The sequence below is a fragment of the Panthera tigris genome, chromosome C2, assembly GCF_018350195.1.
Source record: "Panthera tigris isolate Pti1 chromosome C2, P.tigris_Pti1_mat1.1, whole genome shotgun sequence".
Lineage (NCBI taxonomy): Eukaryota > Metazoa > Chordata > Mammalia > Carnivora > Felidae > Panthera > Panthera tigris.
In genome coordinates this window covers 129,302,676-129,329,302 of record NC_056668.1, presented here as the reverse complement: position 1 = coordinate 129,329,302, position 26,627 = coordinate 129,302,676, and positions in this window count along the sequence as shown.

Sequence of the window (26,627 nt, the reverse complement as noted above, 5' to 3'; positions counted from 1 at the left end):
GGGCTTCTGGAAAATCTCTAGCTTCACTTGGCAGAACACCACACCAGGTACCAATCCTCAAACCCCTCTCTAGGCAAGCCAGGATGTCCTGTGAGGGAGAGAGTGTGGCCACAGCGATACTTTCCCACAGTCAAATCTCCTGGTCAGCACCCACCCCTCCTCCTACACACTTAGTCCCAGTCTCCTCTGGGTCTGAAATATCAAGGCTTCAAGGAAGTGAGATGTTCTCCTCCCCAAATGGCATCTGGCACACAGCCCCTGTGTCTCTGTTCCCTGCCTCATTCTGCCAGCCAAATGCCATCAGCATCAGCTTACTGAAAAGCCACCCCACAGTACATGCCCAACTAATGACAGCAATGCCAACAAGAAGACCCACTGCAGGGGAGAGGGCCACAGGATTCAGTAAAATAACCACCAGAGTTATTAGATTGCCAGCTGATAAGGAATATGGCAGCAACCCCTTTTCACTGGTGTGACCTCTTGGATGGCGTATCCTAGAATGAGATGACAAGGTGTCTGTGGAGGGCAATGCGGCAACCCCGGGTGTGGGTGGTGAGATTAGAAACAAAAAATGGAAATTGACAGATGGCAGATCCTGCGGCCAAGAACTGATTCTTCAATGTGACATGGTTGACATACAGATTTTAAATAGACTTTGTAAAGGTCAGGTTATTTTACCACAGATCAAGCAAACCTTTGGCTTCCATAAGGTCTAAATTTTTTATTTGCTTTGCTTTCACTAATGTTTCTTTGCTTTCCAGGAACTTCAGAAGAAGGTAAGTGGGGGGAGAATGGGAGTGGCAGATCAAGGAGAATTTAAGTCCTGGATCTAAACTTTGAAATCCTAAAATATTTCAGTTATAAAAAGATGTCCCAATTTCAGAACCCAGTTCTGTAAACACTTTTCAGAAGTCAGGAGACTTGCAGTGATTTCACTTGGCTGACAAAATTTTCATTCGCCTCTTCCATATTTCATAGTGTCACTAGCTATAGTTTCCAATCTCTGAAATCCTAAATTAACACGGACATCTGCTTCTAACAAGTATAGTCAGAGCTGTCCTGCCACCACCAGTTTGCAATCATAAAACCAAAGAAAGAAAAAGAAGTGAAAAAGAACAACTTGGCACAGTTTCCAGGAGCCAGGATCTTTCCCAGCTCACCCCCTTCTTCATTACCCCCTCCTGTCTCCCACCATGTCTCAATCTAATGTCGTAACTCAACTGCCAAATGCACATCATACCAAACATCAGCCCTGACTCTATTTGACTGCAATTATTCAAAAATCACCAAGTTGTCATCAGAATAGAAAACAAGAACAACGAGGGGCACCTGGGTGGCTCAGTCGGTTAAGCGGCCAACTTCAGCTCAGGTCATGATCTCTCGGTCCATGAGTTCGAGCCCCGCGTCGGGCTCCGTGCTGACAGCTCAGAGCCTGGAGCCTGTTTCAGATTCGGTGTCTCCCTCTCTCTGACCCTCCCCTGTTCATGGTCTGTCCCTCCCTGTCTCAAAAATAAATAAAACGTTAAAAAAAAAAAAAAAAGAAAAGAAAACAAGAACAACGAAACTTTGTGAACACTTATTACAGTCAAAGATTCCATACACCCCCAGCCATGTCGCCACGACATGCTTGTAATGAGAACTAACTCCTTCTGGGTGGGCCGGCCTCTACCTTGTGGTCTGATAGCCATGAAGTCTGCCTGACTTGGTTTCCACTCCAGGACAGCACCATCCATTGAAAATGCAATGCAAATCTCAAATGTGAGCTACACACATAATTTTTTTTTTATTATTAAAGTGTAGTTGACATACAGTGTTATGTTAGTTTCAGGTGTACAACATAGTGATCCAACAATTCTATACATTACTCAGTGCTCATCACAGTAAGTGTGGTCACCATCTATCACCAAACAACAGTATTATGATGTGATTGACTACATTCTGTCACTGTACTTTTCACATGTATGACTTACTTATTTTATAACTGGAAGTTTGTACCTCTTAATCCCCTTCACCTATTTCACCCAACCCCTCAACCACTCTGACACCACCAGTTTGTTGTCTGTATTTATGAGTCTGTTTCTGCTTTTTTTTTGTTTGTTCCTATGTTTTATTTCTTAGATTTCACATATAAATGAAATCATATTTGTCTTTCTCTGATTTCACTCTGCGTAATATCCTCTAAATCCATCCATGTTGTTGCAAATGGCAAGATTTCATTCTTTTTATGGCTGAGTAATATTCCATTGTATATATATACACCATGTCTTTATCCATGATAAAGTGGTGTCTTTATCCACTCTAATGATAGACGCTTAGGTTGCTTCCATATCTTGGCTATTGTAAATAATGCTGCAATAAATATAGAGACGCATATTATCTTTTCAAATTAGAGGTTTCATTTTCTTTGGGTAAATACCCAGTAGTGAAAATACTGGATCTTATGGTATTTCTACCTCTAATTTTTTTTTTTTTTAGGAAACTCCATACCATTTTCTACAGTGTTTTCACCATTTTACATTCCCTCCAAAGGTTAGTGAGGATGTGGAGAAAAGCGAACCCTCATGCACCATTGCTGGAAATGAAAATTGGTACATATACAACTTTTAATTTTCCAGTAGGCCACATTACTCAGCAATCAAAAAGAATGAAATCTTGCCATCTGCAACAACATGGATAGAACTAGAGTGTATTATGCTAAGTGAAATAAGTCAGTCAGAGAAAGACAAATATCATATGATTTCACTCATATGTGGAATTTAAGAAACAAAACAGATGAACATATGGGAAAGGAAGGGAAAATAAGATAAAAACAGAGGGAGGCAAACCATGAGACTCTTAAATACAGAAAACAAACTGAGGGTTGTTGGAGGGGTGTTGGGTGAGGGGATGGGCTAAATGGGTGATGGGTATTAAAGAGAGCACTTGTTGGGATGAGTACTGGGTGTTACATATAACTGATGAATCACTGGGTTCTACTTCTGCAATCGTTATTACACTATATGCTAACTTTGGATTTAAATAAAATGTAAAAATAAATAAATACAAACAATAAACAGGTGAAATTAACTTTCAAAATGTTTTTAATCTAATATGTTAAATTGTCATTTCAGTATGTCAGCAATATGTAAAAAATTGAGATATTTTATATTCTTTTTTCATACTTAGGCTTCTAAATCAGGTACGTATTTACACAGTTCAAACTAGCCCCATTTCAGGTCTTCAACAACAATATGTGGCTAGTGGCTGATTTATTAGACTGCACAGCTATGTACAGATAGCCTGTCCTTATTTTTATGACTAAATATATTCTTTTCTAAAAGAAAGTGTCTCAGGGTGCCTGGGTGGCTCAGTCAGTTGAGCTTCTGACTTTGGCTCAGGTCATGATTTCACAGTTCACGGGTTCAAGCCCTGCATCAGGCTCTGTGCTGATAGCTCTGAGCCTGGAGCCTGCTTCAGATTCTGTGTCTCCCTCTCTTTCTGCCCCACTCCTGCTCACACTTTGTCTCTATCTCTATCTCTCAAAGATGAATAAACCTTAAAAATTTCTAATAAAAATAAAAAAATTAAATTAAATTAAATTAAATTAAATTAAAAAGTGCCTCTCCTCGATTAGGCAACTGAAATGGGAATCCCTATTGCCTGCAAGTAAGCTTACCAGATAAAACTCAAGACATCTAGTTAAATTTAAATCTCACATAAATAATGAGTAAATTTTTAGTATAAGTGTGTTGCAAGTATTGCATGGGATATACTTATACTAAAAAAATGATTCATTGTTTATCTAGAATCCAACTTTAAGAGAACTGCCTGTATTTTTTATTTGGTAATCTAGCAACCCTACCTGAAAGGCATTAGTAGAAGTGAGTCTTCAGCTAAAGGAAAGTACTTATTTGGTAGGCGAGCATGGCTTTGTCCCATGAGGACCACAATTATAGTAATGAGGGAGAGATATGTCATCAGACAGCCAGTAAAGGCAGGAAGGGCTAAAATGTATTCTACCTTGATCTAGAACAGACAGAAATGTACTGGCAATCCTACCAAAAGAAAGAAGTAGGAAATGGAGGGAGAGGTAAAAAATATGGCAAGTGAGTGAGGCAGCAGAAGATGATGGTGCAGCAGGAAGTCAGAGACAGACCTGCAGGGAGAGCCACTGTGTTCAGGGTGAGAACCGCCATTATTAAGGCTGAGAAATGAGGGCACCTGCCAGAAATGTGCACAGGCTGAGCAGGAAAGAGTGCTGACTCTCTGGAGCCTACACCTCTCCACCCTGTTTTCTTCTTCCCTTTCCATTAATCCTATAAAGTTACCTGTATATCTCATAAGAATATACATTTTGCAAGACCTTGATCTTAATGTCATATCTGCAGCTTTCCAATTTGCTATGGATTTTCTTTGCTAATGAAATTGTCTTTTATTTTTATTTCATGTATTAAGAGTTCTGGCAATTCATGAGGAAAGAAAAGCAAGTTTGTTCAATGTGTTAGCTATTCCTTTGTGTGCCCCAAGTAAGAGGGTGAAATATGTCGCCCAAACTCCTAAAATTCCCCCCAAATTCTAAACCAGTACCCAATTAAAGCTAAGGAGCATAGGGATTACAGAACTCTTGGGGAGAGGTGTTTTTCAGATTGGCTAAGTGTTGAGTACTTTAAGGCTCAGGGATGAGATCCAGACCGAGTCAGAGGTCAGAGGTGAGGTCTTGAGAATCTGCATTCCTAACCATTTCCCAGATGCTAATACTGTTGGTCCAGGGCCCATACTTTGAGAACCAATGCCTTAGATAATGAGAGAGTTTCCATGGTGGCATAAATAGTACCCATCGAGACTTTCTGCTCTATTCTACAGTTATAGTCTCCTCAAGTTGGAAACCCCGAGAACATAAACTGCATCAATAGCGGTCCTGCAGGGCCAGTGGCCTCTGTTGTTGCTGTGGCTCATGCAGTTGTGTGATGTGGGTTTTCACATCATGAGTCAGTCAGCTTATTTGGAGCTCTGGAATTTGGAGGAGAAATCCTCTCAAAGGTGACCCTTTGAGAACAGGTATCCCAAGCCAGACTCTTCCCACTCCCAGGTCATTTCTGCCCCTACCCCATCCGTCATGCACTGCACTTCCTTCTAATCAGCACTGGAGCACTACTCGGTCCTAGACTGTCCTCGGCCTCCAGCCAACCCTAGTGTGGGTCACAGCAGAGTTGCGTTCCCTAATCCATCATCACCCAAATCTTCCAGCCTATCATCACCCAAAAAGTTCACTTCTGGATATAGAAAACCTTTCATACTCTTTTCCTGAGCATGGTAGTGAGGAGACCACTTAACAGCAGGACTTCAGTTTCTTGGGTTATGGAGTTACTTCCTATCCAGAAGAAGAGAGCCTCACACTTATCAGTCCCAGGCAAATGAGAAATATGGAACTCTACCTAAAGGCAGTAACGATGAGACTTAGTGAGATTTTCAGTACTTACAAAAGCCATTCCCATTTTCTAAACTCTCCTGAGGTTATACCTTTATCTTCCTCAGCCTAAACACATTCTTCCAGCAGGCTGCTGGGAGGCCAACCCATTCTCTATTCCTCTTCTAGAATTTTGTCCCCTTAGAACACTCTACAAGACTTCCTGTCTACCCAGGTCCCAGTTGAACTTGTCATCCACCCAATAAGGAATAAATACTATTCCTATAAGGACTTAATAACTAAAGTAAATGGACTTATAAGGGATGTACAAGATGAAATATGAAGAAACCAGATAGATTCAAAACACCTCATTACTTTCTCCTCACCTTTGTCCCTGTTCTGTGCCAAGAAGCCCAGATACCCTCTCTGCTCTCTTTTATCCCCAAGAATACACAACATTAAGCCACACTAGTCACCCTTGCCCTTCTCTTGTCAAGAAAAACCACTCTACCTTGACCATCCACTGATAGTGAGCCATTCATTTTGGCCAGAAAAGAAGTTTAGGCAAAATCAATAATGGCGAACTAGGAAGACATTGAGCTGCCTCCTTACCTCAAGTGGGAAACATTCTTCAGGGCAACTTGAAAAGGGTCTTTTGTTTTTATGTTTATTTACTTTTGAGAGGGAGACAGAGTTTGAGCAGGGAAGGGGCAGAGAGAGAGGGAGACACAGAATCTGAAGAAGCTCCAGGCTCCAACCTGTCAACACAGAGCCTGACACAGGGCTTGAACTCACAAATTGTGAGATCATGACCTGAGCCAAAGTCAGAAGCTCAACTGACTGAGCCACCCAGGTGCCCCGAAAAGAGTCTTTGAGAACCAACAGATAGGCAACATACTGGTTGCAAGAAAGACCTTGATTCCCACTCAGTCTCTGCTTACCGTTTTGCCCAGAGTTGTAGCTAGCTGAGCTGTGCCCTTGTGCCCAATTATAGAATTAAACAAATTTATTGCTAATAAATGTGCATTGCAAATTAAGTAAATCTTAAAGTGCAAGCGATTATTACCCTTTTAATATTCTTAGTGAGGTCAGCCCATTTCCACATGAAATAGCTAATTTATGGAATCCATTTGCCATTTGCTTTAGATGCAAATTTCTCTGGATATTAGAAATCAAAACTAATATTCACTTTGCAAACTCTTCTTCTCTTGAAAGGGACATGACCAGGGAATCTTCCAGTAGTCTGACCATTTGAGTGTTCTGATAAACTGTACTTCTTAAACTGTGGTCAATAGGACCACCTTCATCAGAAATACCTGGGAGGCTTGTTAAAAATTCTTGACCTCCTCCCAAACCCACTGGGGTGAGGTGGGGACTTTCCCAGGGGGTCTTTATTTCTAACAAGCTCATTTAGGAGACACTTATGCTCACTAAATTTTGAGATCCACCACAATAAGTAGTTTATATTTATCCCACAAGTGTTTAATAGGCACCAATGTACTTAGAAAGCAGTTAGGGGTTGACAAAACTACACGCCCTCTGAGACTCCAGTTCCTCTGCTGTGTAATTATCCTGCCATTATTATGGCAAAAGCTCTACCTTTATTCTAGATAGAATTCGACACTACATTGAAGAAAGTCCCTCTGGTTTTTCCTAATATGCTTTGCCCTTTATAATATGCTTCTTCCCCACTTCCCTAGCTTAGCATGCTATTATCCCAACTTATTCAACACATCTTCACTCTTTCATGTCCTGATTCAATGAACACATTACCCTTTTCTTCTTAGCAAACTTAACGTCTTCTCTAAACAATGGTTTCCTCCAAAATACACAGATTCTGTCACATTAACTCAGTTGACATTCCTAATCCCACCAACCAAACTCATCTTCCAATTTAGCAATAGCAATGTTTGAAGTACATAGGCAAATAGCTCACCATTTTTCCTTAAGACCAGAAACCATTTTGTTTATTCCTTTTTACAATGGCATGGGCTGAACTGATCCTTGTGAATAAATCATCCTAGATCTTCATTTCTCCAATTTAATTAATACATTGCCCTTTCCTTCACATACTTCAAATACCAGCTTCCTCCCACCTTCAAGGTTGAGATAATTATTAAACCTTCCTTTGTGCTGACTCTCTACTTTAAGCACACTTCAATTACTATACGTATCATGCTGCAATATATCTATTTACTGCATGTTTCCCGTACTAGACGATGATCTCCTGGGCAGGAATCTGATTAATTACTTTGTTATCTCCAGTACTTAACACAGTTCTGGCACTCACTAGGCATTCAGTAATATTTATATTGAACTGAACTATTCTCAAACTTTAATGGGTAGAGACATATCTTATTTAATGCTGTTCCATAAAATGGTGAGCTGCTATGCCACTGTTCACTTTTGAAATATTGACATATATAATACATGTAGTACTATTTGTTAATAATATATTTAATTTAATAATAGCATAATACATAAACATTATGTAACACATATAACAAGTAGTATTAAATATAATAAATAGTATTATATATATAATATTTATAAGCAGTACACAGTTAATAGATATTTTTCATATGGTCAGTTAGTTGGTAGAGTCTAGAACAATGCTGTCTAATGATGGAAATATTCTGTTTATGCCATTCAATATAGTAGCCACTAGGTACATAGGGCTGCTGATGAACTCTTGAAATGTGGCTAATGAGACTGAGGAAGTAAATACTTTTAATATTATTTTTCACTGACTTAAATGTAATAGTCACATGTGGCCATGGCTACCTTATCAGACAGTGCAGGTCTGCTATATGCTACTTTTTTTCAATGTCCATTTATTTATTTTTGAGAGAGAGAGACAGAGCATAAGCAGGGGAGGGGCATAGAGAGAGGGAGACACAGAATCTGAAGCAGGCTCCAGGCCTGAGCCATCAGCACAGAGCCAGACACGGGGCTTCAACCCACAAACCGTGAGATCATGACCTGAGCCAAAGTTGGTTAACTGACTGAGCCATACGGAAGCCCCTGCTATATGCTATTTTAATGCTCTCATCCAGAAGGCACAAATGCATCAACCCACTTCCTTCCCTGTAGAAAAAGCCTGGCAATCGGTGTTTGTTGAGTAGTGGTGTTCCAAGTGGAGGAGCGGCGGGGAGGTAGTAAGAGTGGTCAGCTGAAGCACAGAGAAGTATTTTATCACTGCCACTGTTCGGACTCACTGGTTCATGGTGATAATAGAAAGCAGGCCAACTTTTAGTTGCGTTGCTATTTTTAAACCCCTGTAGATAGTGCCCCCACTTCCTGGCAGCACCCAGAGGGAACTGCTCCCACCCCTGCCCCTGTTACAGTACTATCTTCAGTCACTGCATTTCTTCTTGCCCTCACATCACATGCCATTGAAAATTTTGATACATGATGGATAACAAAAGGTTTGCAAGTGACTGCGCTGAAAATGAGTCAGAAGTGGCAAGGAAGGTATCGCATAGAGTATTAAAATACAAGCTGTACATAGGGAAAAAGCTCCTTCACGTTGGGTCTTGGCAATGATTCTTTGGGTATGACATTGAAAGCACAAGAAATAAATGCAAAAATCAACAAGCAGGACTACATCAAACTAAAAAGCTTCTGGGCGCCTCAGTGGCTCAGTCTGTTAAGTGTCTGACTTTGGATCAGGTCATGATCTCATGGTATGTGAGTTCGAGCCCCGTGTTGGGTTCTGTGCAATCAGCTTGGGATTCTTTCTCTCCCTCTCTCTCTCTTCTCCTCCCCCACTCACTCTATCTCTCTCAAAATAAATAAATAAAAACTTTAAAAAAAAACTACAAAGCTTCTGCACAGCAAAAGAAACCCTCAACAAAATGAAAAGTCAACCTATGGAGTGGGAGAAAATATCTGCAAACCATACATCACACAAGTGGTTAATATCCAAAATGTATTTTAAAAACTCATACAACTCAATAATAAGAAAATAATCTGATTTAAAAATGAACAGAGGCACTGAATAGACATTTTCCCAGAGAAGTATACAAATGGACAATAAGTACATGAAGAGATGCTCAACATCACTTACCATCAGGGAAATGCAAATCAAAACCACAATGAAGTATCACCTCATGCCGGTTAGAAAAGCAAACATCAAAAAGGCAAGCGATAACAAGTGTTGGCATCGATGTGGAGAAAATGAAACCATTGTATGCTGTCAGTGTACATTGGTAAAGCCATATGGAGAATGCTCAAAAAATTAAGAATAGAGCTACCTTACGATCCAGCAATCCCTCTTTTGGTTATTTATCGTAATGCAACGAAATCACTATCTTGTAGAGATATGTGCACTCCTGTGTTCACTGCAGCATTATTCGCAATAGCCAAAATGAGTGGAAAAAGATGTGGTATACATACACAATGGATTATTATTCATCCATGAGAAAGAAGGAGGTCCTGCCAACATGGATAAACCTTGAGGACCAGGGTACTTATGAATTGGCCTTGGGAATAAAGCACTTTTTAATGTATATTTCCATTAATTGCCATAGAAATAAACTCATTATATGTTAAGGGTGGGGGGAAGCTTATAAAACAACATGTGTAATATAATCCTGATATACACAGGTATGTATGTGTCTGTATGTGTATAGAGCCACTAGCTACATTGTGTATGTGGGTATATGTATACATGTGGTATACATGGTACATGTGTGTAAATGTGTGTACATCTATACACATTCAGAGAACAGGAAATAAAGAGAATAGTAGAGAATGCAATTAAAAAAATAGCAGTGACTGGGCGCCTGGGTGGCTCAGTCAGTTAAGCATCCAACTTCGGCTCGGGTCATGATCTCAGAGTTAGTGAGTTCGAGCCCCACATTGGGCTCTGTGCTGACAGCTCAGAGCCTGGAGCCTCCTTCAGATTCTATGTCTCCCTCTGTCTCTGCCCCTCCCCTACCCATTCTCTCTCACTCTTTCTCTCTCTCTCAAAGAATAAATATTAAAAAAAAATTTTTTAAATGGCAGTTATTATGTTCATACAGTGAAATCACAGTTTTATGTCTCCGATTACACAATGAATTTAAGCAATTAAGAAACTTTCCACAAAAAGCATATAGCATTGGGGTACAAGTGCCCCTATGCATCAGTACTCCTGTATCCCTTGGGTAAATTCCTGGCAGTGCTATTGCTGGGTCATAGGGTAGGTCTATTTTTAATTTTTTTGAGGAAACTCCACAGTTTTCCAGAGTGGCTGCACCAGTTTACATTCCCACCAACAGTGCAAGAGGGTTCCCGTTTCTCCACATCCTTGCCAGCATCTATAGTCTCCTGATTTGTTCGTTTCAGCCACTCTGACTGGCGTGAGGTGCACTTTCAACAATAGCCAAATTATGGAAAGAGCCTAAATGTCCATCAACTGATGAATGGATAAAGAAATTGTGGTTTATATACACAATGGAGTACTATGTGGCAATGAGAAAGAATGAAATATGGCCATTTGTAGCAACGTGGATAGAACTGGAGAGTGTTATGCTAAGTGAAATAAGTCATACAGAGAAAGACAGATACCATATGTTTTCATTCTTATGTGGATCCTGAGAAACTTAACAGAAGACCATGGGGGAGGGGAAGGAAAAAAAAAAAAAGAAAGGTTAGAGAGGGAGGGAGCCAAAACATAAGAGACTCTTAAAAACTGAGAACAAACTGAGGGTTGATGGGGGGTGGGAGGGCGGGGAGGGTGGGTGATGGGTATTGAGGGAGACACCTGTTGGGATGAGCCCTGGGTGTTGTATGGAAACCAATTTGACAATAAATTTCATATTTAAAAAAAAAGCATATAGCAAATAAGAAAAATCATTATTTTTAAATGTCAGTATATTCAAATCCTTCAGTTATTGTGTACATCTTAGCTACCACCTTCTCTGGCAGCTCTTAAATGCTTAGATTTGGAACTCGTTTTTGTTTGTTTGACTTAGTTTTGTTTGATTTGTAAAATCCACGCTTATATCTGCTATGTTCAGTTTTAAGTGGTTTTCAGGGCCAGTTTAGGGATTTTTCTCCTGAATAGCTTTTTGGTCATTAAACACTTGTTTAATGACATCAGTAAGGCCATGACTGGACGCATTTCTTCTTTATACAACTTCTCTTGAATCTTTCATTTTTATTTAGAATGATCTGAAACCATGATCTTCAAAACTTTTTGGATTCAGGGACAAAGGCAGAGTCCTTATAGACACCTGCTTCACCTGTTTCTGCTTATCACTTTTGGAAACTGGACAGTTGGCATTGCTTTCAACTAAACCCTAGTTGAAATTGTTTTTCAATAAGATGAAAAGGTTTTTTTAATTACATATCAAGTTGGATTATTATTTCAGGCCCCAAGTGAAAATATAGATACTATTGTAAAACTAAATGAAATACAGAACTGCCTAAAATAGCCAACTTAATGAGCCTCAGGCTTCATCCAAGCACCACAAAAAATGCTCATGATCTAGAGGGATGGATGGTGAAGTCAGATGCAGTCTACATTGTAAACTGAGACTTAATACAAATAAAAACAGACCTTTGTATTTTAAATTACATGTAAAGTGGTTTCTCCATATTAGCAATTCTTATGCAAGTAGAAGTCAATCCTGCCTGATCGGATGGTTAGACTTGATAAACCAAATAACCTGGGCAGACCAGAGCTCTGAATGAGGCAATTCTGGACTCCACTTGAGGTGCCACGTTGCTTTGCCAACTGATATGTTGTGTTGTTTTGCCTTGGGCAAATTAGTTGACTTCTCTGAGACTTAGCTTCCTTATGGAAAATCCTGGTATTGCTACCTACCTCCCACATTTGTTGTAAAGATTAAATGAATATGTGTGAAAGTAGAAACATAAGAAACGTAAGTAGAAACATATTTTTATGTTCAATCTTTATATTTCTCTGTTCATTCTAATGAGATTTGGAAAGGGAGGACAGGTAAACAGGCATTCTCAGTCAGCCATCTTGAACATAAAGTTTCATTATTAATAGTATTATTGACAGGTATGAAAAAAACTCCTATACCAAGAAGACAGCAAATGGATAAAAACTACCCATTTTTTGGGCTCCCTTAAGATGTAAATCACCACTTGGAAGTCAGCAGACTTTTGAATCATCTGCTGATTCACCACTACTGGTCTGCTCAAAGTGAGCCTTCAAACTTTAATAAGGGACTGACTCCAGACATCTTCCTGACGAAATAGATCAGAGGAAGATGGAGTGATAGGGGAAGCAAATGAAGGGAGAGGAAGATTATCTAACAGCTTATGTTCAGGGTAAAAAAGAAAATAAGGAGGTTCAAAGTTCCTCAAGAGCCAGCTAAGAAAGGCAATTGGAACACAGACTAGAGAAATTAGAACAAGATCTCACTGTTCCCCCAACTTTACCATTTGGGTTATCCCATGTTGAACTACCTGGGGAAATGAGCAGTGAAAACCTTCAATTACTGAAATAAATACAACTGAATTTGAAAACCATAAACCAAAAAACCTTCATTTAACACCAAAATGAAACAACAACAACAAAATCTTCATTCTCGGAGACAACGAAGACCAGGTGACTTGAGAGGATGTGGTCCAGTTCATCCAGAGGAGGTCAGAGACAGGAAAAATGTTAGCACGAAAAGAGGAGTAAACAGGACACTAGCATGCAGTGTAGGAGAGAGGAGAGTGTGCAAATAATCCAGATTCAGATACAGACTGTGCTACTTCCAAGTTATGAGATTTGGGGGGGGGGGGGTGAGGGTGGGGAGTGGATACTGAAATTCTCTAAGTCGCAGCCTCAACACTAGCAATAAACGGAATAATGAGAACACTGGAATGGGGCTTAATTGTGCTCCCACACCCCATTCATGTGTTAAAATCCTAACTCCAGTTCCTCAGAATGTAACTGTTTGGAGACAAGGTTTTTTTCTTTCTTTTTCTTTTTTTTAATTGAAGTATAATTAACACACAGTGTTATATTAGTTTTAGGTGTACATGAAGTTTATTCATTAAGTTTATTCATTTCAAGAGAGACAGAGAGAGTGAGTGGGGGAGGAGCAGAGATAGAGGGAGAGACAGAGAATCCCAAGCAGGTTCCACACTGTCCAACACGGGCTTGAACCCTCAAAAGGCAAGACCATGACCTGACCTGAAACCAAGAGTCAGATGCTTAGCTATCTGAGCCACCCAGGCACCCCAGACATACAGTCTTTAAAGGGATAATTAAGGTTAAATGAGATCACTGGAATGGGCCCTAATGCAATAGAACTGTTGTCCTTATAAGCAGAGGAAGATATGCAGGCACAGAGAAAATGGCCTTGTGAGGCCACAGTGAGAAGGCAGCCATCTGCAAGCCCAGGAGAGAGGCCTCTGTAGAAATGAACCCCGAAGACACCTTGATCTTGGACTTCTAGCTTCCAGGGCTCTAAGGAAATCAATTTCTTTTGCTTAAGCCGCGCAGTCTGTGATATTTGTTGGCAGTCTGGCACTCCTAGCAACTAGTATAAATACAACAATATATATGAAAGGGTGTTTGTGATTCAACAAGAAAAGGTAGAGAGGCAGGGGGAAGCAGACACCTAATGGTTGTCTTCCCATCCCTTTCCTGATTAAAATGGTTCTTAACCTGCAAACTGGCTATATTTGGATAGAAAAGCGTCAAATCAGGATACAACAAAAGTCCAACCCCTAAGCCACTCGAACCCAGAAATCTGTTGTTATAGATTCCAAATAACCTAAGAAATATTAAGAAACATTAGTATAGAGACAATTTCAGAAAAATAATTTCCAATTTCAAAAGTCACTTACACTAGAATTTACATGATCCTCGAAACAATTCGTTGATTTGCTAAGGTCTCTCCAGAAAAAAAAAAAAAAGGAAAAGAAAAAGGACATGTATGTTATTTGATGCTACAAATGAAAAAATCATAACTTTTGAACTATGCTAACTGGTATGGCTGTTATCATCAACACCTTGGAACCCAGACCCTATGAATTTTGCAATATGACCCATTCCATTTCTGCCAACATTGTTTTGTTGTCCAGGGAATCGAACATGTTTCTAAGCGATTCTGCAGCTTGCTCTCTGCCCGCCAGGTTTTCCTCCCCTAAAGGACAGTTTCCATGAATGACCCATAGATGGCACTAGTTGGCTATAATGAAATTGTTTCTTTTAAAAAATAAAAAACTTTTTACTATGAAAATTTTGAAACATATACAAAGTAAAGACAATATTATAACAAACCCCCCATGTACCTGTCCCCCAATGTCAACAATTATGAACAAGTAGCCAGCCTTATTTACTTACACCATCCACTTCCCTATCCACTAGATTATTTTGAATGAAATCTCAGATATCATATCATTTCATCTATAAATATTTTCATATGTATAAATAAAAGGTAAAGGTACTATGAGCAGCTTCATCAGTTTGCAATCTGTCTGGATTTTGATTTTTTTTTTTTGTCTTTTAAGCCTCTAAGGTTGAATCCACACAAAAAAAATTTCAAATAAAGTAATTCAGACTACTGCTCCATTTCACAGGGTCTTAGCTCTTTACTTTCGCTACCTCCCTGCATGCTGCCCTCCCTGCTTGCTTCTCTCACCTCTGCACATACATTTGCTCTCTGTCCCCTCAAGTGACTATAAAGCAAAATAGGATGGATTTCGGGGCACCTTGGTGGCTCAGTTGGTTAAGTGTCCAACTTCGGCTCAGGTCATGATCTCATGGCTCGTGAGTTCAAGCCCCACGTCAGGCTCTGTGCTGACAGTTCAGAGCCTGGAGCCTCCTTGAGATTCTGTGTCTCCCTCTCTCTCTGTCCCTCCCCTGCTCATTCTCGTTTTCTCTCTCTCTGTCTCTCAAAAATAAATAAAACATTAAAAAAAACTTTAAAAAAAAAAGATGGATTTTGCTCAGGCAAGTTAGACTTTTGTTAGTCTTATTACATCAGGTTTGTTATTTAATGAGAAGCATTAGGAAGCAAGTCAGTGGAACAGTTGTATTTCAAACTAAATCTACAAATTTTATTTACATTGTTTAAAAACAACAAATAATAGCAATAACTTTCCATCCTAAGGGTGTTATGGTGTTCATTCTGTAATGAAATGGGTTCTGACTCAAGCCCTGACTATGCCTTCAGGCTTAGAGAAGAAGGGGGGCCAGAAAACAGCATGGCAGTGGGAAGAAACCAAACTTGCAGACTATGTAGATCCCATCACTTATTACTATGGAACTTGTCTTCTCTCAGCTTCTCTTTGCCTCAGTTTCCTCTTCTGCAAGAGGGGAATACTCCTACCTGCTCGCCCTAACATAATCATAGCAGGAATGGAGGGAGATGCATGGGAAAATTGCATCTCCATTCACAAAGTGCCACCTAAACCACATGAAGTTAGGTGGTTCAGAGCAGGAGCTCAGGTGTCAGATCCAGGTGGTATGTTTGACCGTGGGCAGGTGGCTTTACCTTCCCAATCCTCTGTTTCAACATCTACAAAATAATTACAGAATCCACATCGAAGGGTGATTTTACACATTAAAAAGCATGCATGTGGGGCACCTGGGTGGCTCAGTCGGTTGAGCATCTGACTTTGGCTAAGGTCATGATCTCACAGTCTGTGAGTTCAAGCCTCCTGTCGGGCTCTGTGCTGACAGCTCAGAGCCTGGAGTCTGCTTCAGATTCTGTGTCTCCCTCTCTCTCTGCCCCTCCCCTGCTCATTCTCATTCTCATTCATTCTCTCTCTCTCTCTCTCTCTCTCTCTCTCCCCCTCTCAAATATAAATAAACATTAAAAAAAATTTTTTTTAAAGCATGCATGCAAAGCACTTAGCAGAGTGCTTGACCCACAGTAAACAATCAATCTATAGCAGTTGTTACTACTTATGACTTCATTTCTAAGCAGAAGGACGGTAGAATTACACAGAAGCCAAAACGACTATAAAGAACATTTCCTAAGAGAACACTTTAGGGCTGCGCACTCAAATTCACAGCTCTGGTTCCTGGATCAAATTCACCCCAGAGCCTCCCTAATCCTCAGCTGTCTCCTTGGATGCTGGTCTTCCCAGCATCCTTTAGACCACCTCATTTCCTTGGAGGGATGTTCTAGCCAGAATTGTACTTCTGGACCTAAAACAAAGGGAAACTGAGCCCCCAGGCTGAAGGTCGGGGAATTCACGTTCCTCCCTCAACCTTCTTGTTATCCCACACATAATCTCAGGCAGTCATGTCCAGGTTCTGCTTAAAGAAAATGACAACTGTTGATCTGTCACAAATGGTGATGAGTGAGGATGCAAAAATGCAATGATTCACTTGCTCCATAACCACACTCACCTAAATGTTTGACCTATCCATTTCCAGGAAGGCTGGAGCTGCCTGACTGGGGGTTTTCCTCAGCAGTTTTCCTCGTCACTCTTAAGTGGGAGGGATGTGGGAAGGAGCAGATGCTTTAGAATGAGCCTGCTCTCAGTTCTCATATAAACCTGTGCAATAAGCTCTAAAGGAATGAACATCAACTTGATCTCATTCTCTCATTGGGCGTTTAATCAACCTCCCACTAAGGAGTGATACTTACACTGTAGATGCTCTTAAAACTGGATCTTCACAAAGAAGAGCTTGCCACAGATGCATGACTACCGCTTACATCATCACTGAGGCACTTAGAGATCTTATGTTTGGCTCGTAGAGTTTCTAAGAGCAGTGGAATGAAGGAAGTTTTCTTTACAAATTCCCTGTAAAGCTCCTTGTAGACAAATGTAACCAGTAAATACAACTGTCTGCTCCTTTTTGTAACAGGAACCTGAACTACTAACCTCAGCCAGAGCCTTTGCCATTTATAAAAAACCTAAATGTGACAGACCTAAGCACTAATGAACTATAAACTGGAAGAGAGAGAGAGAGAGATAATTTCTCTGTTATTAGAAGAAAGACAAAAAGGAAGTCACCACCGATGGCATCTCTCTCCCATCCACTGAAGACAGCATTTCCCAAACCTACCTAATCAAATGATATGGTACATTGGTAAATTATAATATAAAAAGGAGGGTTTTTCTTGGTAAAAATAAGTTCAAGAAATATTGCATTCAATAAAATTAATCAGGTCACATTACCGCAAGAGTTCTCAGAGGCTTTAATATGTCACTGTGCCTTATAATACTCCAAGAGGGGGATGGGTGTCTGAGATATTTCCTAAACATGTTTTGCCATAATGTCTCTTATTCACAGATTAAGAAACTGGGGGAAACTTCCCTAGAGTAATATATCATTTTTTAGACCCCATGTGTTCAAAGTATTACATTATTGCACAAAAGCAAAAGTACACATCCAAATATAGAAAAGAAGCAAACGTCTTCTAAGTTAAAGAGTTTATGTCCTGGATCCACCACTTGCTGGCTGGGTGCCTCCTCTGCTTCTGTTCCCTTAAAACATACCCCCCCATATATAGACACATCATCAGGAATTTGCGATCCCTCTCAGCCTCAAACTCCACTGACCAGTAAAGGAAGTAGCCTATAAGCATGTGTTATGGGTTGAATTCTGTCCTTCCCAAATTCATGTGCTGAAATCCTAATCCCATGTACCTCAGAATGTGACCTTATTTAGAAATAGCCTCTAGCTTCTCTTTTAGAGGTACTCAGGTTAAAATGAGATTATTAGGGTGGACCTAACCCAATATGACTGGTGTCCTTATAAAAAGAGGAAACTGGGACATGGAGATCTGCATAGAAAAGTAATGGGAAAAGACAATAAGGAGGAGAGGACCATCCAGGAGCCAAGAAAAGATGCCTGGAACAGATCCCTCCCTCCCTCACAGTCCTCAGAAAGAACCCACATTGCCAATACCTTGATTTTGGACTTCTAACCTCCAGAAATGTCAGACAATAGAATTCTGTTGTTTAGCACCCAGTTTGTGGTACTTTGTTATGGTGGCTCTAACAAATACACTGCTTTTACCATCAGCTTTCATTTTGTTGATTTATTCCCTCATCAGATACTTGTTGAGAACTTATTAATTTCCAACACTGTTCTAGAGACACAAGGGTGAACAACCAAAAATATTTTCCCTGCCATTATAAATCTGACGGCCTATTGAGGGACGTAGATACAAAATCAAATAATAATTTCAAAATGTGAAAGTAAAAACTATGGAAATCACTAAGAAGAGACAATGAAGATGCTACATCGCCCACAGAGACAGGAGCCTGACCTAGTCTGAGGTGTCCAGAAAGCTTCCTTGGGACGAGCTATGACTTAAAGGATTAGCCAGAATCCATAAGTAGAAGGAAGAAGTGAGAATAGTGTGCCCATGGGAGGGAGCAACATGTGCAAGATTGATTTTTAGATAAAAAAATAGTAACACATGAAAAAGTTCAGGACATGTTATAAAGAGCTGAATTCTCCAGGAAGAAATGACTCCCAAGTCTGTCTTTCTAACAAGATATTTTTCAATTGTATTTATGAAATTGAAAGCAAAAGAGAAATGAAAAAAATCCCCCATCATAATGACAGATTTTACTATACTTCACTCAGTCCTTGATAGATCAAGAAGACAAACGTCAGGTCATAAAACATCTGAATAAAGACACTTGATCTAATGGGGACAAACAGACATAAATAGACTACTACTACCAAGTGCTTCAAAATATACAAGCTTTTCAAGCACACAGAGAACATCGTGTACTGGGCCAGAAAACAAGTCTCGGGAGATTTCCAAGAATTGGTGTCAAAACGACTACAGTCTCAGATCAATGTGATTACGTTAAAATTCAATAAAAAATGAAAACCACAATAACCCTTCTTTTTGGAAATAAATATACACCTAAATAATTCAAAGATTAAAGAAAAAATCTTAACGGAATCTACAAAATATTTAGAAATGAGTAATAATGAATATACCTCACTTTGCAATTTATGAGATGCAGCTAAAATAGTACTTAGAGGGAAATATATAGCCTTAAATACACAGATCTGGCAAGGGCAGAGAGGGACTAAATAAATGAGCTAAGTCTCTCTGCTGATTACTTTCTGACACCCCCCTATCAGTTGCCCTTATTTTGTGCCCCTAAAAGTCCCACCTCCAAGGACCACATATCACTCCAGCTACCTTTCAGCTGACTTCTACTTTGTTTTGTTTTTTTTTTAATTTTTTTTTTAACGTTTATTTTTTTTTTTGAGACAGAGAGAGACAGAGCATGAACAGGGGAGGGGCAGAGAGAGAGGGAGACACAGAATCTGAAACAGGCTCCAGGCTCTGAGCTGTCAGCACAGAGCCTGACACGGGGCTCGAACTCACGGACTGTGAGATAATGACCTGAACCGAAGTCCGACGCTTAACCGACCGAGCCACTCAGGCGCCCCACTTCTACTTTGGTTTACTCAATGGGTGATACTGGCCAACAACAGAGGGTAGGAAGAGAAATGGGATTATTTATTCTCTACTCCCTCCTTACTGAGCCATGGAGATGGCAGAGTCTACGTTGCTCTGCTCAAGGTCATAGCTCTTTTGGGGCAGCTCCTCTGCCACACCATTTGTCTCATGGAGCAGGGGCGGGGGCAGTATTAGGAATAATTTTATGATAATTAATTTGAAAATGGATGAAAAGGATAAATTTCTAGAAAAAATATAATGCAATTCCAATAAAAGTCCCCAAAGATAAATAGCCCCATAAAATAGTGTCCTGGAGACATCTAACACTGGAATTCTAGAGCCATTTATCAAGTATTAAGGAAATTTGTGAGCCAACTGTTAACGACACCTTGATATTAGCCATGATGGGAGTTTATAGAAACCAGTGAACACTACAACCAGTATAGAATTAAGTTGTTAGTTAAAAATCGACCAAAATTAAAAACCTCAGCCTCCAAAAATTTAAGCATCAAGCTCTGTCAGACATTTATGAAACAAATAATTCCAGTTTTGTACAAACTCTTTCAGGGACTAGGTAAACAGGGAAGCATTTAATGAGTTTAGCATAACCTTGATGTCCCAACTGATAAAGTATGAATAAGAAAAATAGGAGAACCATCTCACTCATTAATACATGAGCAAAAAGGATAAACTGCTAGCAAAGCCAATCCAACAATGTGTAAATATAAATGACCACACTTACTGTGGTAAGCATTGAGTAACGTATAGATTTGTCCAATCACTGTGCTCTATCCAAACACTGTCCAAGCAGTTGTCCAATCACCTGAAACTAACACAAACATTGTATGTCAACTCTACTTCAATTAAAAAAAGATAACATAAAGAAAATGGATTTTACCCAGAAATGCAGAGATTAAGAAAATCCTTTAATGTGATTCCCCACCTTAAGAAACCTTATGAGAAAAGTGTCATCATCTCAATAGATAAAAAAGAACCTTTGATGAACATCGGTAATATTCACGATTTTTAAAAAGAAAAAAAAAATTCCTAACATCAAGAATAAATTTCTTTAACCTAATAAAGAACAGCCCCTTCCCCTCCAGAAATAAAAGCAACCATGGTAATACGTTAAGATCATTTTTTACAAAATCAGAAACAACTCAAGGACAGTCAAACTCTTTTACCACTTCCTATGCAACATTGTGCTGTGGGTTCTAGCTAGCATTTGAAGGCATGGGAAAGAAACAGCATGTAGGAAATAACAAGACTTGTTACAATATAGAGTGTGGGAGAAGGTAGCTGGTGCTGCTCTCATGGAGGAAATTTAAAGCCAGTATCATAACACAAGCCTTGAAGGTGTAGGGGCCAAGGGCAGGGTGCCCCAAAATGTGCCACGTTTGCATCTTGTTTATTTTAAATAAAAGTTACACAAGAATCAGCTGGTGCAAGGGCACTCAGACCCTCCTCTGTACCCCTGGAAGCAGGAACTACATCTCCCATATGAAAGGTACTCTCCCTGCACTAAGAAGACATCTTTCGCACCAGAGAGGAACTACAATGCTGAGAAAGCCGTAGAAACAAACCTTGTTCCTTTTTTCCTAATCTACTACACCTCAGCCCAAATTCCTTACTAATTAAAGGTCCCAAACATCTGTTTTCTTTATCCTGTCAATTCCTCACAAATTCATCATCCCTTTGTCTAAAAAGTATAAAAACTACTTGCCTCGGCCATTTCCTTAGGTCCCAATTTCATTTTGGGGTCTCCATGTGCACATAGTCAAGCTTTGGAGTTTTCCACCTGTTAACCTGTCTCATATAAATCTAATTCTTAGTCCAGCTGGAAGACCTGGAAGGGAAGGAAGAATTTTTCCTTCCCTACAAAGCCAAGGAGAGAAGAGTTAAGGGGAAGACCCAAGAAGATAGGAAAACAGTTTCCCTCCTTGCTCTTCCATAATAATTTGCCTGAATCATGATAGGGGCGAAGCCACCCCTACCAGGCAATTATTAGAGATTCCCTAGGATGTCCCCACCCTTCCAGGGACCACACGCTCTGAAGCACAATGAGCAGGGGAGTCCCATTCCATCTCAGCCCACTCTAGCCTCCATCCAACGCTAGCCCAGGGTGAACAACCACTCCTTCCCTCCCAGGACACTGAATCCCCACTCACTTCCCACCCTGCATAGCTGCATGGCTGGTGGTTCCAGATTCCAGCATCCTCTAGTGAAAATTTTAAAACAAAACACGCAGAAAAACCTGGTCTTTCACCTGGGGCACTTTTTATGTTCTCATTGTCCAGACCACACCCTATACCTATTAAATGAGTTTCGGGAGTGCCACTAGAAGCCAGTTTTAAAACAAAGCAAAACAAAACAAAACAAAAAAACCTAGGCTATTCCAGTGTGCAAGCAAGTTGAAGCCTTTCTCCTCCAAGTATGTCTATGGACCAACAGCTTTGGCATTGTGAAATGAGTAAGGAAATCTCATTTAAAATGGAGTTAGCTATTAATACAGAGAACAAATTGAGAGTTGCCAGAGGCAAGAGGAGCAGAGGGATGGGCAAAATGGGTGAAAGGGAGTGGGAGATCCAGGCTTCCGGTTACGGGGTGAATAAGTCACAGGAATAAAAGGCACAGTATAAGGAATATGGTCAGTGATATTGTAACAGTGTTGTATGGTGACAGATGGAGGCTACATTTGTGGTGAGCATAGGGTATAGAGAAGTTGAATGCTATACACCTGAAATAATGTAACATTGTGCGTCATCTATACTCAAAATTAAAAAAAAAAAAAAAAAAAAATTCATTGGAATAAGGAAGCCCTGAAGAGGGAGCTCTCGTGCAGGTACCACTCATTGCAGCCTGCATAAGCAGCAGGAAGAAGGAAGATCACTCTGGAAGGAAGAAAGGAAGGAACAGAGGGAGGGTGGGAGGGAGACAGATCTCTCCCTGCCCAGCCACAACGCACTAAACACTGCTTGCAGCCAATTTCCACAACCTCAAACTCTTATTCTTCAACAAACTTGTTCGAAACCATCCTCCCCAATTTTTTCTTATAACCTGGTAAAAGCTGACCTTCCCTTTGTCTCTTAGGCCTTGCCTATTGTTTGCCACAATTTGCTCATCACAAGTTGCAATTCCTCTGCTATTCCTGAAAACTCCTTTTGCTGAGTAAAAGAACTGGCTATTTTTAAGGTTGACAGCACTACTGGGGAGCTCTTCAGACTGCAGAAACTTGGACTGCACTCAGACCTACTGATTTGTGTGCCCATCCACGTCTGAAAGTGTTAAATTTAGGGAAATAGACCTGTGGAGGCTGCCAGGGTACAGAGATTTTTCTGCAGAAGCAGGTTGAGCTGGGTATTGATCACCCTGTTCCTGTCCATGTTGTCCACTGCTGCCAAAGTGATCTTTTCCTAAACTCAAATCCTGTACTGCTGTCCTATGGCCCGCACTGTAAAGTCCAACTCCCTGATCTTGGGGCCCACTCACCACTCCTCTCTCCCATCCCCAACATTCAGTCTCCTCCTTACCTACTAACCCCCTCCACTTACACCCCCTGCGTGCGCGCGTGCGCGCACACACACACACACACACACACACACGCTCCTGACACACTCGTGCCTCTGCTAATTCTGCTCCTTTTGCCTAGAATTCTCCCCAGTCCCAACCCAGTTAGTCTCACCCTCTTGCTTGCCTAAAGAACTCTTCTCCCTGCTTCAAACTCTGCTCAAAGGTCTCCTTCTCTGGGAACCTGGAAAAATTAGGCATTTCCTCCTTCAATTTCCCACAGCTTCTCCTACAACAGTTTGAATATGGCTGTGATTACCAAGTGGGAATTGTTTGTTTTTCAAGTCTGTCTTGCTCATGGCTTTGTGCTCTTAAAGGCAAGGACAGCGCTTTCTTGCTCATTGTCTGCCGCTGACCTCTCACATCCACTGTCTAGCTAAAGGCATCATGCATTTTGCAAGGACCATTAGCCAGGCGTCTAACTAGACCCCCTATTCCTCCTCATAGTTCCATCACCAGCTCACAGGATTTCCCCTTCAACGCTCACATTCAACTAACCACATATAGGAAACATTTAGTAAATGCCACCTTGGGAATACAATGAAGACATACTCATGTTGGGTGTGGGGACAAATGTTCTTCTACCTTTCAAAGGCTCTTCTGGCTGGTCCAAGAATAAAATTGACATGAGACAGATTAGCAGGAGAAAATCAAATGTACACTTGGGAACTGCACATGCACGAGCAATTCAAAGGCAGAGAGGTAAAATGAGGCTTTGATGCCATCCTGAGCTAAGGAATGGGATGGGGGCTGTGGCTTTGAAGGCAAGAAGGGTGACTCATAGGACAGTAGAAAGAACATATGTTTGGCAATTAAATGTTTGCCCTGCCACAAAGATGGGTCACTCAGTTAAAATCTATCTCTGGTATTAACTCTTATTCTGGGAAAGGCAACCAATTTAGATTCTTCTAGGTAGTTAAAGGAGAGGCAAAATTTTCTCCTGAACCCAAAAGGTTTCCATTGCATTCACCTCAAAATAGTCTACATGCCAAACTGGCACATTTTGAGGAGGCTTCTTCTGAACTCCTTCATGCACTTTCTTTTCAGAAAACATATCTTTGCAACATGTAACTACTCCATCCTCCATGACCACCCAGCAAGTATGTTGAAACTGGCAGTCCCAATGGGAGGTAGGGTGATGGCACTCTTTATATTTTCAGCTAGACTATTGAGAGTAAAAATATTAGATTAAAACATTAATAAGCCATACCCCTGGGGTGATATTTCACATATGGTGGGTGTGTTGTATACACCCGCCACAAACACTGAGTTTAGCAAATAAACCTAGCCATTGGTTCTAGGGAGAATACAGGGTTAAGTTCCTGAAAGCCTCTGATCACAAGATCTTCATCACTGGGTGGATATGTAACCTTGTTTTATGCGTGCCTCTGTTTAAAGTCACCTTAGCTGATACGTATTGTTGATTCAGTGACATTAAATCCATGGCCAACAGCACTAGAACTCAGGCCCGCACGAAGCTTATCTAATATACGCTTTGTCTGAAACGCCCCTCAGGGACTTCTGTGCTTACACCAAACAGCACTTGCACACTACACGGGGAGGGGGGGGGTGCATTTTAAGCAGTGGAGTCACCAACGAAAAGCACAAAAATACAAAAAACATGCCACCAAATAGACCTCAAAAAAGACAGTTGTTTGCAATAGGAGAACTGAAACAAGAAGGCAGAACATCTCTTTGTTGGACTGCATTCAGCCGGGACCATGCCCGTAGAGCATGTCAACTATTTCACCACTTTGCATTTGTCCACAAATGACCGCAGAAGCACTGTGAGTATTGATTTCGGATTACAAGCAGATTTCAGCGAAGAAGCATATTCACAACTGTGGAATCTGCAAACAGTAAGGATCAGCCATATCTAACAACTGGTAGGGCAGGAGCACCAGCAGATCAGAAAAGATGCAAACCACATTATTTAAGGCCCTGGGGGCCCATGATGTGCCAGGAAAGGATATTTCGAGTATTGTTGGGTGCTGGGTCATGAGGAGCTCTAGTGAGAGCCCAAAGGAAGAGCTGTGTTACCAGGAGCAGCATGGAGACAACAGCTAATTACCAGTCTATTATGGAATTATCAATCTGATTGGCTCTATCGGCCCTTCCTAATGCCAATGTAATAAGAGGCCAGGACGTCCCAGATTTTTTTCATTACTCATCATTTTGTCAGTCTGCTTGACTCACTTATATTGGAAATTGCATTACCCTTGCCTCAGACAAAAAAACTTAATTGTATCTTAAGAAAGAGGAAATCTGACAAACAACTTTCATAGTGACCTACTGGCTACTGGCAAACTTATTATGCTTCAAGCCACACTGTCCTCCATCTTTGTGGACAGGAGCTAAGCCTGCTCTGCAAGAAACCTTGGTGCTGTCCGAGCTTGCATAATGCCAGTTCATAATAACACCAACCCAGTGCAGAGGGAAGTGGAGCGGAGCAGCCCGTGGGTGTGCATCAGGAGTACGAGGACTGAGATGGGAGGAGACCCAGTCTGGGCCTGGCTCAATGCCCTTCAATGTCCAACCTGGTGTAGAGCAGTGCTTCACAAACGTGATGTGCATGCAAATCACCCGAGAATCTTGTGAAAGGCCAGATTCTGACCCAGAAGATCTGAAGTGGGACCCAACACTGTACATTTCTAACAAGCTCTCAGGGGATGCTGATGCTATAGGTCCATGGCCCACACTGTGAATATTAAGGATCTGGACTGGAGCAGTGGCCCTCAGTCACACCTGAGCATGTATCAAAATCACAGAGAGTCTGCAAAATCATAGATTGTGTCCTACGCCACCCCCAGAGTTTCAGACTCAGTAGCTCTCGGTTAGGGCCTAAGAATTTGCCTTTTTAACAAGCTCCCAAGTGACAATAATGCAGCTAGTCTGGGGATCACACTTTGAGAATTACTGGTCTAGTCTAAGCTAGTCAAACTCTTAGAGCCTTGTTTCCTCCAGCTTATTTATACACATAATAATGCTAGCTTTTCACCATACCGGCAAAGAACTTGAGGTTCTCATAAAAGCTATCACTCTAATGATGAAGTTCCTGAGGTCAGGGGCCACATCCTCTATTCATTTCATACAATATCAGTGCACTAAGGACAAATTAATACAATCTGAATTTGTGACAATGAAATACTGAATTTTACTATCTGATGAGAACTTTTGCCCTTCTGAGTGCTTTGTATTTCAACTGGCACAAAACTAATCATCGGCTGCCAACTCTTACTCTCAATTCATTTTTACAAATTCCAAGTTTTACAAATTTCTTCTTTCTCTTTTTGCAAATGAAAATCCCTAGAAAGAAAGCAACT